At 41.1% G+C, this 13959-nt stretch overlaps 1 long non-coding RNA gene across 2 annotated transcripts in view; it reads right to left on the minus strand.

Annotated features, from left to right (window-relative positions):
• Window positions 1-13959, minus strand: part of LOC131483574 (uncharacterized) — a 67684-nt gene that overhangs the window by 27187 nt on the left and 26538 nt on the right. For both annotated transcript variants that reach the window (XR_009247775.1, XR_009247774.1), the window contains exons 2-4: window positions 12633-12718; window positions 6517-6570; window positions 687-761 (exon numbers count right to left, since the gene is read on the minus strand). This is a non-coding gene — a long non-coding RNA (uncharacterized LOC131483574). The remainder of the gene's footprint in view (window positions 1-686; window positions 762-6516; window positions 6571-12632; window positions 12719-13959) is intronic.

Genomic DNA, 13959 nt, shown 5'->3' on the forward strand with positions numbered 1-13959 from the left:
ACTTTGCTAAAACCATTTTATCTTGAGTTGTCTTTCTCATGCTACTAAGCCATCACAACTGATGCTTATGAAAACTGATACAATGACCTTCCAATATGCAGGGCAAAACACATTACAAAGGCAGTGGAGAACAGGACTTTGAAATACAGTAATGTGAACAGGGAGGAAATTTAATAGATGCTGGTTGCATCCACTTACAGTCTCTGTTAGCTAGCCTCAGGCTAGCCTAAGAGGATTGAAGCCTCCTGAATTTGCCTCTGGTTAGTCCAATTAACTCAGGTGGAAGAAGAAAAAGCCAAGGATATCAAGACTCAAACAAAGCAAAAGGGCTTCTATTACTGTGTTCTGAGCTCAACTAGTAAAGGTGATATGATCTTGAAAAGCAGACTTAATCAGTTGACAGCCTGTTCCTAAAGACAGGGGGAAGCTGGGAACCTCCAAGGTAAAGCTTCACAGAGAAAGAGCTCCTGGTTGAACTCACAACTACCCCTGACAAGGCACTATCGGTGAACCTACACCCAGGGCAGGTTGGTTGCTGTATCTGAATAATTTCTTAAGCATCTTAATCGATGCACATCATAATCCCCAAACTCCTTATGTATTACAACAATGGAGAGGTGGTATGTTTACAGATAAAGGATTTGTATTTCATTTATTAATTAAAATTATTTAATAATGGACCTTACCTCATTGATCTCTGACAGAGAAACCCTTCCAGAATGGTCCCATAGCAGAAATAGGTCTAGATCTTTATTTTCCACCTGAAGAAATGAAAGTCAAAACAGACTTCATCATTTGTTCATGGTCACGTAGTTGTACAATGACAGAATTGGGACAAGATGAGACACAGCCCACCATCATCTGACATGTACCCAAACACACCTGTTTTATCCCTCATTGGCCTAGTAAGAGGAAACAAGGTCATAAAAGATGTGATCTTCCAACCAGCAAATGACAGTCTATTGAGAAATCTTAAAAGCATGGTTGGTTCCCTCTCGATTTGCAGTTTTCTGCTCCTTGATTCTTTCCGATTGGTAGCAGGCACAGCCTGGTTGTCTCAGTTCTGTCAACAGCTTGCTGTCTTTCAGCTATGCTCTCAGATATCAGACGACACATGGGATAGTAAAAGTAACATCTCATTAAAGAAAGGGTGAGGATAACTGTGATATATTAAATTTTATTAACTTCTGCTTGCAAGTTGTTTAAAACATTTTAATTTACTGGTTATTTATGGGTAAATGTAAAAAGGCATTTTATTATGATCTGATCAGTTGAAAAAATTTTTGTTTTAGTTGTTGAAATTTTCAATGTGTTATCAGCCCATTTTCTGTAAATGAAGTACATGAATGACAGTTTGCTCTTTGAAGCAAAGGATTCTGTAAGAGTCTATGTCAGTATCGATGCTCATTGTATAGCATTGATGATGTACATCCAAGACCTAGGAGATGATATGGTTTAAAAAGGAATTCTTGAAATCATTTGTTTATTTTTTTCAAATATTGTGATCCAAAAGTGCAATACAAAGACTGTCGGGAAAGTTGTGGGTTTCACTAAATCAAAAGTTTTCTGTGTGATGGAAATTAAAATTCATGATCTCCCTTGCAATTGACATAAACATGTTGTATTTGTTTTCTAGGGCTGCCATTGCAAAGTGCTACAAACTTGAAGTTTAAATACAACAGAAGTGTGTTGTCTCACAGTACTGGAGGCTGAAGCCCAAAATCAAGGTGTTGGCAGGGCCATGCTCCCTCTGAAAAGTTTTGGGGGAGAATCCTTCCTTGCCTCTCCTAGCTTCTGGCATTTTCTGGCAATCCTTGGTGTTCTTGGTTTGTAGACACATTGCTATCTCTACCTCTCTGGTCACATGACATTTCCCCTGTATGTCTGTGTCTCTTCTCTTTTTTCTTTTTACAGACACAGGTCATATCGGATTAAGGGACAACTCTACTCCAGTATGACCTCATCTTCACTAATTACATCTGCAGTAACCTCGTTTCCAAATAAGGTTGCATTCTGAGGTACTGGGAGTTAGGCCTTCAACATATCTTTTTGGAGGACACAATTCAATGTGTCCTCAATGAAATTGAAATTTGTGATTTTTTTTCCTGACTCCTGTAAACATACTCTCCATTTGTTCCCTGGTATAATTCTCTATGCTTCTTGCTCTATTGTGGGTTCCAGGAGGCTGAGCTCTGTAAATTTCTGTATTTTGGCTTTTGGTTGGGTTTGGTCGATGGGAAGAAGCACCAGGGGAGATCAGAAGGCAGGAGAGGGAGAGGTTGGGTATTTGTTTTCCCCATGCCCTGTTTGTATCGCTGCAGTTTTGGCAGGGGGTTCATTTCCCCACAACGACAGCTCCTGGCAGGCAACCCTGCATCTGGGGTTCCATCCCTCTGTGGGTCTGTGGTACCCTCCTCTTGACTTTTCAGACCCATGGCTTGGGATGCCTCTCCTTATTGGTTCCTTTAGACTTGCCCAAATCCCTGTACATAGTCCCTCATTAACTCTTTTAATGTAAGATTTTGGGTGTTTCATCTGTTGCCTGCTAAGACCTTGAATGACATAATACCCAAATTTATTGCCTTAGGGAAATGTAAATATTGTGGTGGACAATTCCTCCCTTTGGAGAATTATGGTCCTTTACTGAAGAGTAATTCGGAATCCACTGGTATTCCTGCAGTGATTTTCTATTTCCCTCATTTCTATCTTTATTAATTTATATTTTCTGAAAGGAAGAGTTATCCCTTATCCCCAACTTATTTACTCAATTACTTATTTATATCATATGCTCTCAGGCATATTAATTCTGTTCTTTGGCTTATAAGCCAATATTATTGTTATTTATTTTGTTGATTAGTTTGTTCCAGCTTTAGGCATTGGAAGTTCTTTCAGGTTGAATTTTGTGTCCTTTTAACATGTCACCATTAAAAAAATTTTTTTTTAATGTGTGTTTATTTTTGAGAGAGAGAGCATGCGGGGAGGGGCAGAGAGAGAGGGAGACAGAGGATCCAAAGCAGGCTCTGCGCTGACAGCAGAGAGCCCGATGCAGGGCTCAAACTCATGAACCGTGATAACATGACCTGAGCTGAAGCCAGCTGCGTAACCGACTGAGTCACCCAGGAGACCCTAACATGCCACCATTTTTTAAGTACATCTGTACTTTCTGGCATCATAAGGTACTTGAAACTAATCAGATTATTTTATTTGTCCTGATCACTCTAAAAGCCCTGTTTCCTTTCATTGGAGAATGGGTATTTGGAAACCAGGATGTTGGAATTAGGTGTGCACACTGCCACCAGGTGTCACTGCTTCTAGGTCCTCTCCTGGCAGAGCTAAGAAATGTATGTATTTATACTAATGTATACTATATACACACATGGGTTAATATAAACACACATATATACATTTATTTCTCTGTGTGTATTCAATATAAGATTATATACTGAATTTATATATTGAGATTGAATTGGGAGGAGGTGGGGTAAGGAATTAGATACCACCTCAAATTTATTCTAGTGAAGGTAGCCAAAGGCATCATACTTTTTTTTTTCAACTTTTTTTTTTTTTTTTTTAATTTATTTTTGGGACAGAGAGAGACAGAGCATGAACGGGGGAGGGGCAGAGAGAGAGGGAGACACAGAATCGGAAACAGGCTCCAGGCTCCGAGCCATCAGCCCAGAGCCTGACGCGGGGCTCGAACTCACGGACCGCGAGATCATGACCTGGCTGAAGTCGGACGCTTAACCGACTGCGCCACCCAGGCGCCCCAAGGCATCATACTTTTAACATGAGAAGTGATTTTAATATCCGATAAAATAGTACTATAAACAAGAAATATATTAAGGAACAAAGAGGGATGTTATATCCTGACAAAAGGAACAAACAGAGCAAGAAGATATAATTGTCATGAACACATAGACACCTAAAAAATACCCTAAAAGTATAATAAGCAAGTGATAGTACACTTGGGGGAGATAGTACACATAGGGAGAAATATTTAAGTCAACACATGTAATTAAAAGTTTTAATATCATTAAAAGATATTGATAAATATGATTTATAAATATGATATGTAAATATAAATATGATATATATGATTTAATATCATTAAAAGAAATTGATAAAACAAGCAAACTAAAAGTAAGGAAAGATACAGGTCAGAATAATGAAATTAAGAAACTTAAACTATTAGGTGGTATTACAATTACTACAGACCTAGTATAAAATAACACAGACTTTGGGGCACCTGGGTCCCTCAGTCAGTTGAGCATCTGACTTTGGCTTAGGTCCTGATCTCACAGTTCATGAGTTTGAGCCCCACATCGGGTTTGCTGATGTCAGCCCAGAGCCTGTTTGGGATTCTCTGTCTCCCTCTCTCACTGCCCCCCACCCCCACTCCCTGCCCCTGCTCTCTCTCTCAAAAACAAACAAATTAAAAACAAAAGCAACAACACAGACTTACTCTCTTGTAGTTCTAGAGGCCGCAAGTCTAAAATGAGTTTTAGGAAGTTGAAGCCAAGATGTCTTCAATCTTCTTCCCTTTAGATTCTTGAGGGGGAGTATCTGCCCCATGTGTCCTCCAGCCTCTGCTTCCATTGTCACATGCCATCCCCCTCTTCTGTACTCAAATCTCCCTGGGCCCCCCTCTCAGAAGGACACTTGTGATTGCATGTAGGGCCCACCCAAACAGTCCGGGATAACCTCCCCATGTCAAGGTCCTTAATCACATTAGCGAAGTCCCTTTTTGCCATATAAGGTAATAGTCACAGGCTCTGGGGAGAGGACATGGATATCTTTGTGGTCATTATTCAGCCTAACATAGACACAGAATTAAAGCTCGACACCAAGCAGGGGTGCCCGGGTGGTTCAGTCGGTTGAGCGTCTGACTTCAGCTCAGGTTGTAATCTCACAGTTGGGGAGTTTGAGCCCCACATCGGACTCTGCTGTCACTGTGAGCCTGCTTTGGATCCTCTGTCCCCCCCTCTCTCTGTACCTTGCCTGTTCATGAGCTCTCTCTCTCTCAAAAATAAAAATAAACATTAAAAAAGAAAAAACCAGGAAACTTGACACCAAGCAGAGAATACACTCCTTTCCCAAGTACACAGAGTAGATACAAAAGCAAACACATACTAGACCTAAAATGAAACTTCAATAGATTCCAAAGAACCAATATCATATAAATCTTGTGCTCTGATTATTACGAAAAAAACCCGTTAGAAATTAGTAATACACAGATATTTAAAACAAACACCCCATGTCTAGGAAATTATTAAATACTGAAAAAACTGTACGTCAAAAAATTTTTGGCTGCATCTAAAACAATAGAGTAGTGCTGTTCCATTCTGTGATGATGGAAATGTTCCATATGTGCTCTGTTCACTATGGCAGCTACTCACTCCATGTCACTCTCCAGTATTTGAAATGTGGTTAGTGTGACAAAGAAATCAAAATTTTAAACTAGTTTTAATTTTAACGAACTTAAAGTTAAATAGCTACATGTGGAGAGTGGCTGCGAAATTGTATAGCACACAGAAAGAGAAATTGTGCCTTTAAATGTTCTTATAAGAAAATTTTAGGGGTGCCTGGGTGGCTCAGTTGGTTGAACGCCCGACTTCGGCTCAGTTCGCAATCTTGCAGTTCATGGGTTCCAGCCCCGCATCCGGCTCTGTGCTGACAGCTCAGAGCCTGGAGCCTGCTTCCGATTCTGTGTCTCCCTCTCTCTCTGTCCCTGTCCCGCTTGTGCTCTGTCTCTCTGTCTCTCAAAAATGAATAAATGTTAAAAAAAAAATTAAAAAAAAAAAGAAAATTTTAAAAAGGTTGAAAAAAAGGGGCTAAAGAAGGGTTGGGAAAAAGCAAAGCCCTTATCTCATAGAGGTAAGGGCAAAATCAACAATAAAAGAGAACATAAACGAAACAAAAAATGAATTATTTGAATAGATTAATAAGATGGAAGGAACTCTGGCAAAACTAATTAAGAATGAAAGAGGATATGAATAAATAAAACACAAGATTACAGGTATAATAGCCAGAGAGCCACAGGGGCAGTGGAAGCCACGGTTAATGGTGCAGGCTAGAGTGCCTTTACTCAGGCTGGGTGTGGTAGTATGTCCATGGGATGTGGATGCCATGTTAGCATTCTTTTTTTTTTTTTTAATGTTTATTTATTTTTGAGAGAGAAGGAGCTGTCGGCACAGAGCCCCACGCATGGCTTGAACCCACAAACTGTGAGATCATAACCTGAGCCTAAGTCAGATGCTCAACAGACTGAGCCACCCAGGTGTCCCATTTTAGCATTATTTCTACCTGCATAGGCTTAAAATATGATTTTCTGGCTTTCTTGAAGATTCCCTGAGATACCAATATCTTATTATTTTAATGCAGGTTTATTAAGGTATAATTTACATGCAATAAAATTTCTTCTTTTCAAATATAGTTCTATGAGTTTTGACAAATGGAAAACCATTGGCCACCATCTTGGAATATTCCAGATGGTGCAATTACAAGATGGAGACAAACCTGTGTCATTGAGTCCTCACTTGGAGAAGAGCTGTCCAGAAGAGTTGCATTGGACTGTGGCAAGAAAGAGAAATCAACCTTTATTGGATTAAACTCTTGATTTTTTAAAGTTTATACATTTCTGCAAAGTAGTGTAGCCTCATCTAATTAATTCATTGCTCCCCTTCATTTTACAGGCTTTGCCTGAGCTTTTACTTTCCCTCAGTCCTAACGTGTCACTTGTTTCCCTCTCTGAGGCCTTTCTATACACTTGGGAGTGTCTTCCTTATATCTCTCATGTGAATATGACTTGCTTATTTCTTATGAAGCCATGTTGGAGGCAGGCATGTAATTTAGAAGTAAATTTCAAGCTAAGGTTTTCATTACTTAAGTACTCTATACACCACTGAACCTTCTGAAAGTTAAAATTTCAGTTTCCATTCTCTTAAGAAATAAGTCAGCAACAATAAGAAGAGTAAAAATGTTATTTCAATTTTATAGCAACACCCCTCCCAACCCTGACACACACACAAATGAAATTGTCAACATTGTGTGGTATTTACCGGTAGGGAACTTCCAAGCCCTGATTCCTGCTCTACATTCCAGCATGAGTCTCAATGCTTGTTCCCATTGGTTTTCAATTCATCAGGCATCTGGTCCCAGGGAGGGGTTTATAGGACATTTTGAATTCACAACTGTGTCCAAGTTTATAGGGTAGGAGGCAGAAAGTTTCACGTGTTGATGACCAGAGATCTGAAAGATGTTAGTCTAAGCTGCAGCTCAAGCTAAGGTCATCCTTCATGACATTTATAGAGCGTTATTACTAAGTATAATATCGGTGAGACCAGAGTGCACCAGAAACAGAACCAGTTAATTTCATGTGAGATGTGTCTTTCTGTACAATCAAGTGCTTGTTTCTTATGGAGCCAAATGTAAACGTTGAGCCTGAGAGATAGAAGATTTTACGCTTTCTATTTTCTCTCAACTATCAGTCTCGGAGTTTTTGTGCGACATAGGGGTGAATAACAAGCCACATGTAATCTTTATTTCTTGGGCTCTAAGAATAGGGTAACAATAGTATCCATATAATAATATTTCTCTGTACCCCTACCACCCATTATATAGCAACCCCAACCTTCTGCCCTCCCTCAAATTGTTCTCTAAGTGTTCCAAGAGCTGTTGGGAGTGCCTATGAATAATGTTATGCGCTAACACCTTCAGGACCGAGGCACTCATCCCCCCCACGTCAGGAGTGCTGGTGGCCTACAATTCTCAGATGAGTCCCTTTCCCGGAAGCGCCCTCTGCCAAAGAGCTGCCCTGTCCAAAGCCCTGCCCCCTTTCTGGGAGCAGCCTGGATTCAGTAGCTGGTCACACAGGGGGATCACCTATTCCCAGCAGGAATCAATCCCAAGAGCACTCCTTGATAAGCTTTCCACACATCAAACTCCAGCTCAGAGTCGGCTTGCCAAGGAACCCAGTAGTTCAGGAAACAGACTCTGGAATTGAATTTTGATGGCGGGTCACCTACCAGCCATCTGGCAATAGCTGCATAATTGGTGATGGTGGAGTGGTGATAACCCCTGGTGTGCAGCAGTATTACCATTGCTAAACTTTTTACTAGCCCGGAATAGGGCTCAGAGTTAGTGATGGGATGGCACTGGAGGGAGGTATGAGTGCAATGTTTTAGGCAATTTGAAAAGTGGGCATTATTAATGATAAGGAATACTGAATTAGATAGCTAATGCTAGAGAAAATCAATGAGTTGGAGAAAGACAATGACAGGCTGACAGTAATTCATTTTTTCTTTTTTCTTCCCTCCTTTTATTCTTCCTTTCTTTCTGGTAATTTCTTATCTATTATTTTCAGCGTTCTCTCTTTCTGGAATTTCTATTCACCAGATACTGAACTTTATGGGCTGATCTCATTTTTTTCTGTCTTCCCTCTTCATTTCCACACCTTCCTCTTTCCCTAGAGTCAACTCCACAAACATTCTGATTCAATTCCTCCAGAAAGTAAGTTAGTCTTCCCTGGGGGTGGTCACAGGGAGGTGGGGGGAGAGCAACAACGTGGCTGCCTGGACTAGAGAAAGGACATGGTGTCTAAGTGCTCTTTAACAGATTTCCAAATAATCCCCCACTCCTAACCTCCAGATTGTTTTGTGCCCCCGGTTTCTAAGCTTTTGAAAGGGTTGGGAAGTGTGGTAGAGGAGAGGTGGATAACGGCTTAATGGAGATCAGCTGGTTGACCATCCTGTATCCCTTAACGTGTGGGTTTCTGTGTCAGCTCAGACAATTATCACTTCCCTTCCAGTTTCCTCTAATATCTCTGACTTTCTGTTGTTCTCCTTTTCTGTCCTTTTTGTCCTTATGGCTTTAAACCCTTTAAATTATTGTTATGGAGGGTGCCTGGGTGGCTCAGTGAGTTGAGTGCCCGCCTCTTGATTTCCGCTCAGGTCACCATCTCACAGTTCATGAGTTCGAGACCTACATGGGCCTCTGTGCTGACAGTGTGAATCCTGCTTGGGATTCTCTCTCCCTTTCCCTCTGCCCCTACCCTGCTTGCTTGCATTCTCACTAAATAAATAAATAAACTTAAAAAAAAATTATTGTAATGGACTGAATGTTTGTGTCCTCCCAAAGCCCTGAACTGCAATCTGATGGTATTGGAGGTGAAGGCTTTGGGAAGTATTTAGGTTTAGGTGAGGTCTTGATGAGATTAGTGTGCTTGAAAAAACAGGGAGAGAGGCCAGATCTCGCTTGTTCCAGCTCTCTCTCTCTCTCTCTCTCTCTCTCTCTCTCTCTCTCTCTCTCCTATGTCCTAGGTGAGGACATAGTGAGAAGGCAGCCAGCCTTCTGCAAGCTAAAAACCCAATCGACTGGCATCTTGATCTTGGACTTCCCTGCCTCCAGAACTGTGAGACAATAAATGTCTGCTGTCGAAGCCACAGTCAGAGTATTTTGTTAGAGCAGTCAGAGCTAAGACATTGTTTTACTGTTAAATTCTTTTACTGTTATTTTAGTATTCTTTAGTTGTTTAGAACTTGGACCAAAGCTTTGAACCATATCAGGAAACATATCCACTTTTAATTTCCTTTTTAAAAAAAATGTTTGTTTAGAGAGCACTTGCGAGCAGGGGAGGCACAGAGAGAGAGGAAGGGAGAGAATCTGCACTGACAGTGCAGAGCCAGAATCAGCCTCGATCTCAGGAACTGTGAGATCATGACCTGAGCCAAAATCCAGAGTCAGACACTTAACCAAGTCAGCCGCCTCGGAGCCCACTTTAATTTCAAATTCAGTGTCTCTTTAATAAATGAGATCATAAACGATGCTTTACAATCTTTTTTTTTTTTTTTTTTTTTTTTTTTTTTGGTACAGTGTAAAGATTTTTAGTCTGTAGTCAAACTACCAGGGCATCTGCCCTCCTCATTCCTTTGTCACCACCTGCCTGGGGTATGCGCCATGCAGGAAAATGGGTATGGTTACCTCACCTGCCCCCTCAGGGGAGGGGAATCACAAGGAGCTGTAAGTTTTAAGTAAGGAGGGATGTGAGCACGGGATGAACCATTGTCTAGGCGCAGCTACTGAGAAAGAACATAACACATGTGGTTTAGGAAAGAAGCCTTTTTACTCCGAAACTGCGTGGAGCAAAACTTTATAGTTATCTAGCCACTCTCTATGGATAAGACATCCTAATGACTGTATAGTGAGATGGACTATAGAAGAATACAATTCTATCTGCCTTTATTCACTCACCAGCACTGCCCTCAGTACCCGCTGTCTGTTCTTGTGGCTGCCCCCTGGGGGTGCTGAAAACACCCCTGAGTTGCAGGCTGTGGACCAGGAAGAATGGTGAACTGGGCTGGGAAATGAGCCCATCTGGGGAATCTCTGAATCCATGCAAAGATTAGGGGCCCATTGAAGGAAGCTAAGTAGGAACCTGAGAGATCAGTATTACCTCAGATGTACTGGAAGAAGCTATAATGATATAAATATAATCCTGATGCTTAGAGATTTGCTGGGCATTGAACAGAGAATGTCTGCTTTTTTCAGTCTGACACATCAGCCCATCAAATTTCACCTGTGCTTCTGAGTGGAAGCAGAAAAGCTTTTGCTTATGCTCTCTAAGGAAGGTTACTTTGTAATCAGCTGGGATTTCTGTGTGAGGATTAAAAAGAGGGGTGAAAACAATTCTGGAAATGTGAGGGAGGGCCAGTCTTAGTTTGAGGCACATCCTGTGACAGTCAAATCTAGTTTTGCAACAATTAGGGCATTTTCAACAGTCTCAGAAATGTTTGAGAAATTTTTAATGACAACAAGGAAGTGTAACCTCATTTTAAATTCATTTTGATCTTAAAATAAATATGAGGGGGGCGTGTGAAATCAAACAATGACACTGTTATTGGCCTGCTCTCAAACCATGACTACGTTTGTGGGTCTTAGACTGGTTTCCTGCATCTTCCACTCCTCTCTTGCTTAGATCACCCTCCTTTCTTAACACTTAGAAGAAGGTTGACCCCTTCTACTACTTTCAGGGGTTGATACTGGATCCCTGAATTTTGTTGTGATTGTCTTGCTGGGATATGGGCTCTGGCCTGGGGGCAAGGGAAGTCTTCCCCTCAGGGCAGGGGATGTTCCCAGCATCAATCACACTGGGACAGGATGAGCCTAGAAAGGCAGTTGTCAAAGGAGAGATGGCTCCTTTCTCTCACGGTCTTGTCTCTTGATCCTAGTTTCTAATGTGGTCTAGATGGGCAAGGGGGGTGGGAGGTGAGACTGTCATTACTAGTTGGAGACTGGACAGTAAAGAGGCAGTGAGGAAGCGCTGGGGGACACGGTAGGGATCAGTTAGGGCTTTGGGGCACTGACAATGATGTTACCTATGCAGCCAGTAAAACAAAACAAAACAAAACAAAACACAAAACAAAACCAATAACAAACAACAAAAAACAAACCCAGGTTTTAAGAGGAGCAATTCTGTTTTGTAATCAATAAAGTCTGCTTAAACGCCACTATATTAGGACTCATCAGAGAAGCGTCCTATCCAATGGGATAGACAAAATCAGATAGATAGGCATAGGAGTAGATTTATTATAGGAATTGGCTCCCACAGATCTGTTGTTTGCAAGGTGGAGAATTGGGGAAGCTGGTGGTGTAATTCAGTCTTCGTCCCAAGGCCCAAGAATCTGGGAGCTAAAGTATAAACCCCAGCTAAATCTCAAAGCCAAGAACCGGGAGCATGGATACCTAAGGGCCGGTGAAGGTGGTTGTCTCACTGCAAGCATTGAGAGCAAATTCACCCTTCCTCTGCCTGTTTGTGCTATTTTGGCCCTGGTGGATTGCCCGCCCATTTTGGGGAGGGTGGTCTTTACTCAGTCCCCACTTCAAATGCTAACCAACCTCTTCCAGAGACACCCTTAGAGACACAGTCAGAAATATTGTTTCACCGGCTCTCTGGGCATCCCTTCACCCAGTCGACTCGGCTGAACTGTGGAGGAGAGGCAACAGGTGTGGCTTCTCTGGGGCTGATGTATAAAGGGGAGGGCAGCGCCTCCCAAGGTTGTTGTGGCAGGACAGGGATGAGTGGGATCCCCAAGGGGAAAGTGAATGTCAGCAGACAAGGACATGGGCTGTAAGAGCAGCCATCCTTCCCCACGCAACTTATTTCATTTCTGGAGGCCAGCAGCTTTCCCTTATTGTACTTAGCAAACTTGCTCATATGCCCTACCGGTCTCTGAACTCTAAGAAAGCAAGAATTCTGTCTTGTTTGCTCATATCCCCATAGCAGCCCCTACCTCAGAATCTTCAGTGTCATGGGTTCACAGTAGATATCTTTTGAATAAATGAGTCCTACTCTTAGTGTTTCATCTCTGAGTTCTATATGGACCATGACTAATGTTCTTAAGGCATTCTGACAATGGCACCAAATGACTTCATTCGCTCTTAGGTCTTAGATCAGCCTTGATAGTCTTCTCTTTGGAGAGATCGTTTGGGCCAAACCTTTGACTTATATCTGTGACCCTAGAAATAATTATGTTGGTACCATGTTACTTTGGAATGTTTCTATGCTAGCTTTTTATTTTAAATGGAAAGATTAATATTTGCATATGGTTACAAAAAAGTCAAACAACAGGACATACCATGAAAAGTGTCTTCTTCCCAGTCCAGATGTTTAGGGCTCTCTCTCCAGAGACAGATGCTTCTTAGGCATACTTCCATAAATTTTCTATATAAGTATAAACACATATATGTATATATTTATACAGGCATATTTATAGATGTGTGCACATATTTAACACAATTTGGAACGTACAATGTAACTTGTTTTTCAATTTGCTTTTATCATTCAAAATAAATCTTGGAGATTTTCCATATTGTCATATGTAAATTAGCCACATTCCTTTCTTTTAAAAAATGTATTGGAAAACTCACATATGATTTAAGTATAAACCATACATAAAGATTTATAATGGAAGAGAATTATCTGCCTCACAGCCTCACCTCTATCCCTGTTCCCTTAAAGGCAACCAATTTTTATCTGTTTCTGTCTTTGGTTTTCTGATGCATGGAACCATATTATAAAGGTTTATACTTCTGTTTCTTAATTTATTGACCTGAAATATTATCTATTGACATTCTGCTATGATAGATGACCATCTATCCCGCTAATATGGTTTTGTCTTTATTTATCAATTCTAGACATTACCATTGATTTGCTAATAGGGCAGGTGAGGATTTAGTTGGTTACTCCGCCCTATATCTTCCTGATATGGTTCCATCTCTATTTAAATTCTCCTTCTGGTCACCTCTGCAGCTTTAGACATGACATGTAACTCCATTCCTCTTTTTTTTTTTTTTTTTATATTTATTTATTTATTTTGAAAGAGAGAGAGAGAGAGAGAGAGAGAGAGAGAATGAGTGGAAGAGGTGCAGAGGGAGAGAGAGAGAATCCCAAGTAGGCTCCACGCTCAGTGCAGAGCCCAATGTGGGGCTCGATCTTATGCACCACGAGGTCATGACCTGTGCCAAAGACAAGAGCCAGAAGCCCAAATGACCAGGCCACCCAGGTTCCCCAAGTCCATTCCTCTTTGCATCAACCATAGGGAGTCCTTCTGACTTTGAAATATAACAATATTAGCAAACCCATCCTTCTCTCCAACTACATCACCACCTTACAACTTGTTCATTTCTCAAAATCTCCCAGCTCTCCCTTTATTTTGCCATTGTCAAGTTGATAATGTTTTTATCCTATTCTGTAATCATAATGAAGTCTTCTGTGATTTGCTGGTACTTGTGGGCCATTTATTGAATAGGACTCCTTGGCAGCAAGTGACAGAAAACTCAACTTATGCAAATGAAACAGGAAAGGAAATCCAGGGGGAAATGAAGACTATGCAAAGCTTCATTCAAAAGTATTTTCAGGACCCAGTTTCTTTCTCTCCATCTCTTAAATCCTGCTTTGTGCTG

The sequence above is a fragment of the Neofelis nebulosa genome, chromosome 8 (assembly GCF_028018385.1).
Source record: "Neofelis nebulosa isolate mNeoNeb1 chromosome 8, mNeoNeb1.pri, whole genome shotgun sequence".
In the NCBI taxonomy this organism is placed as follows: Eukaryota; Metazoa; Chordata; class Mammalia; order Carnivora; family Felidae; genus Neofelis; species Neofelis nebulosa.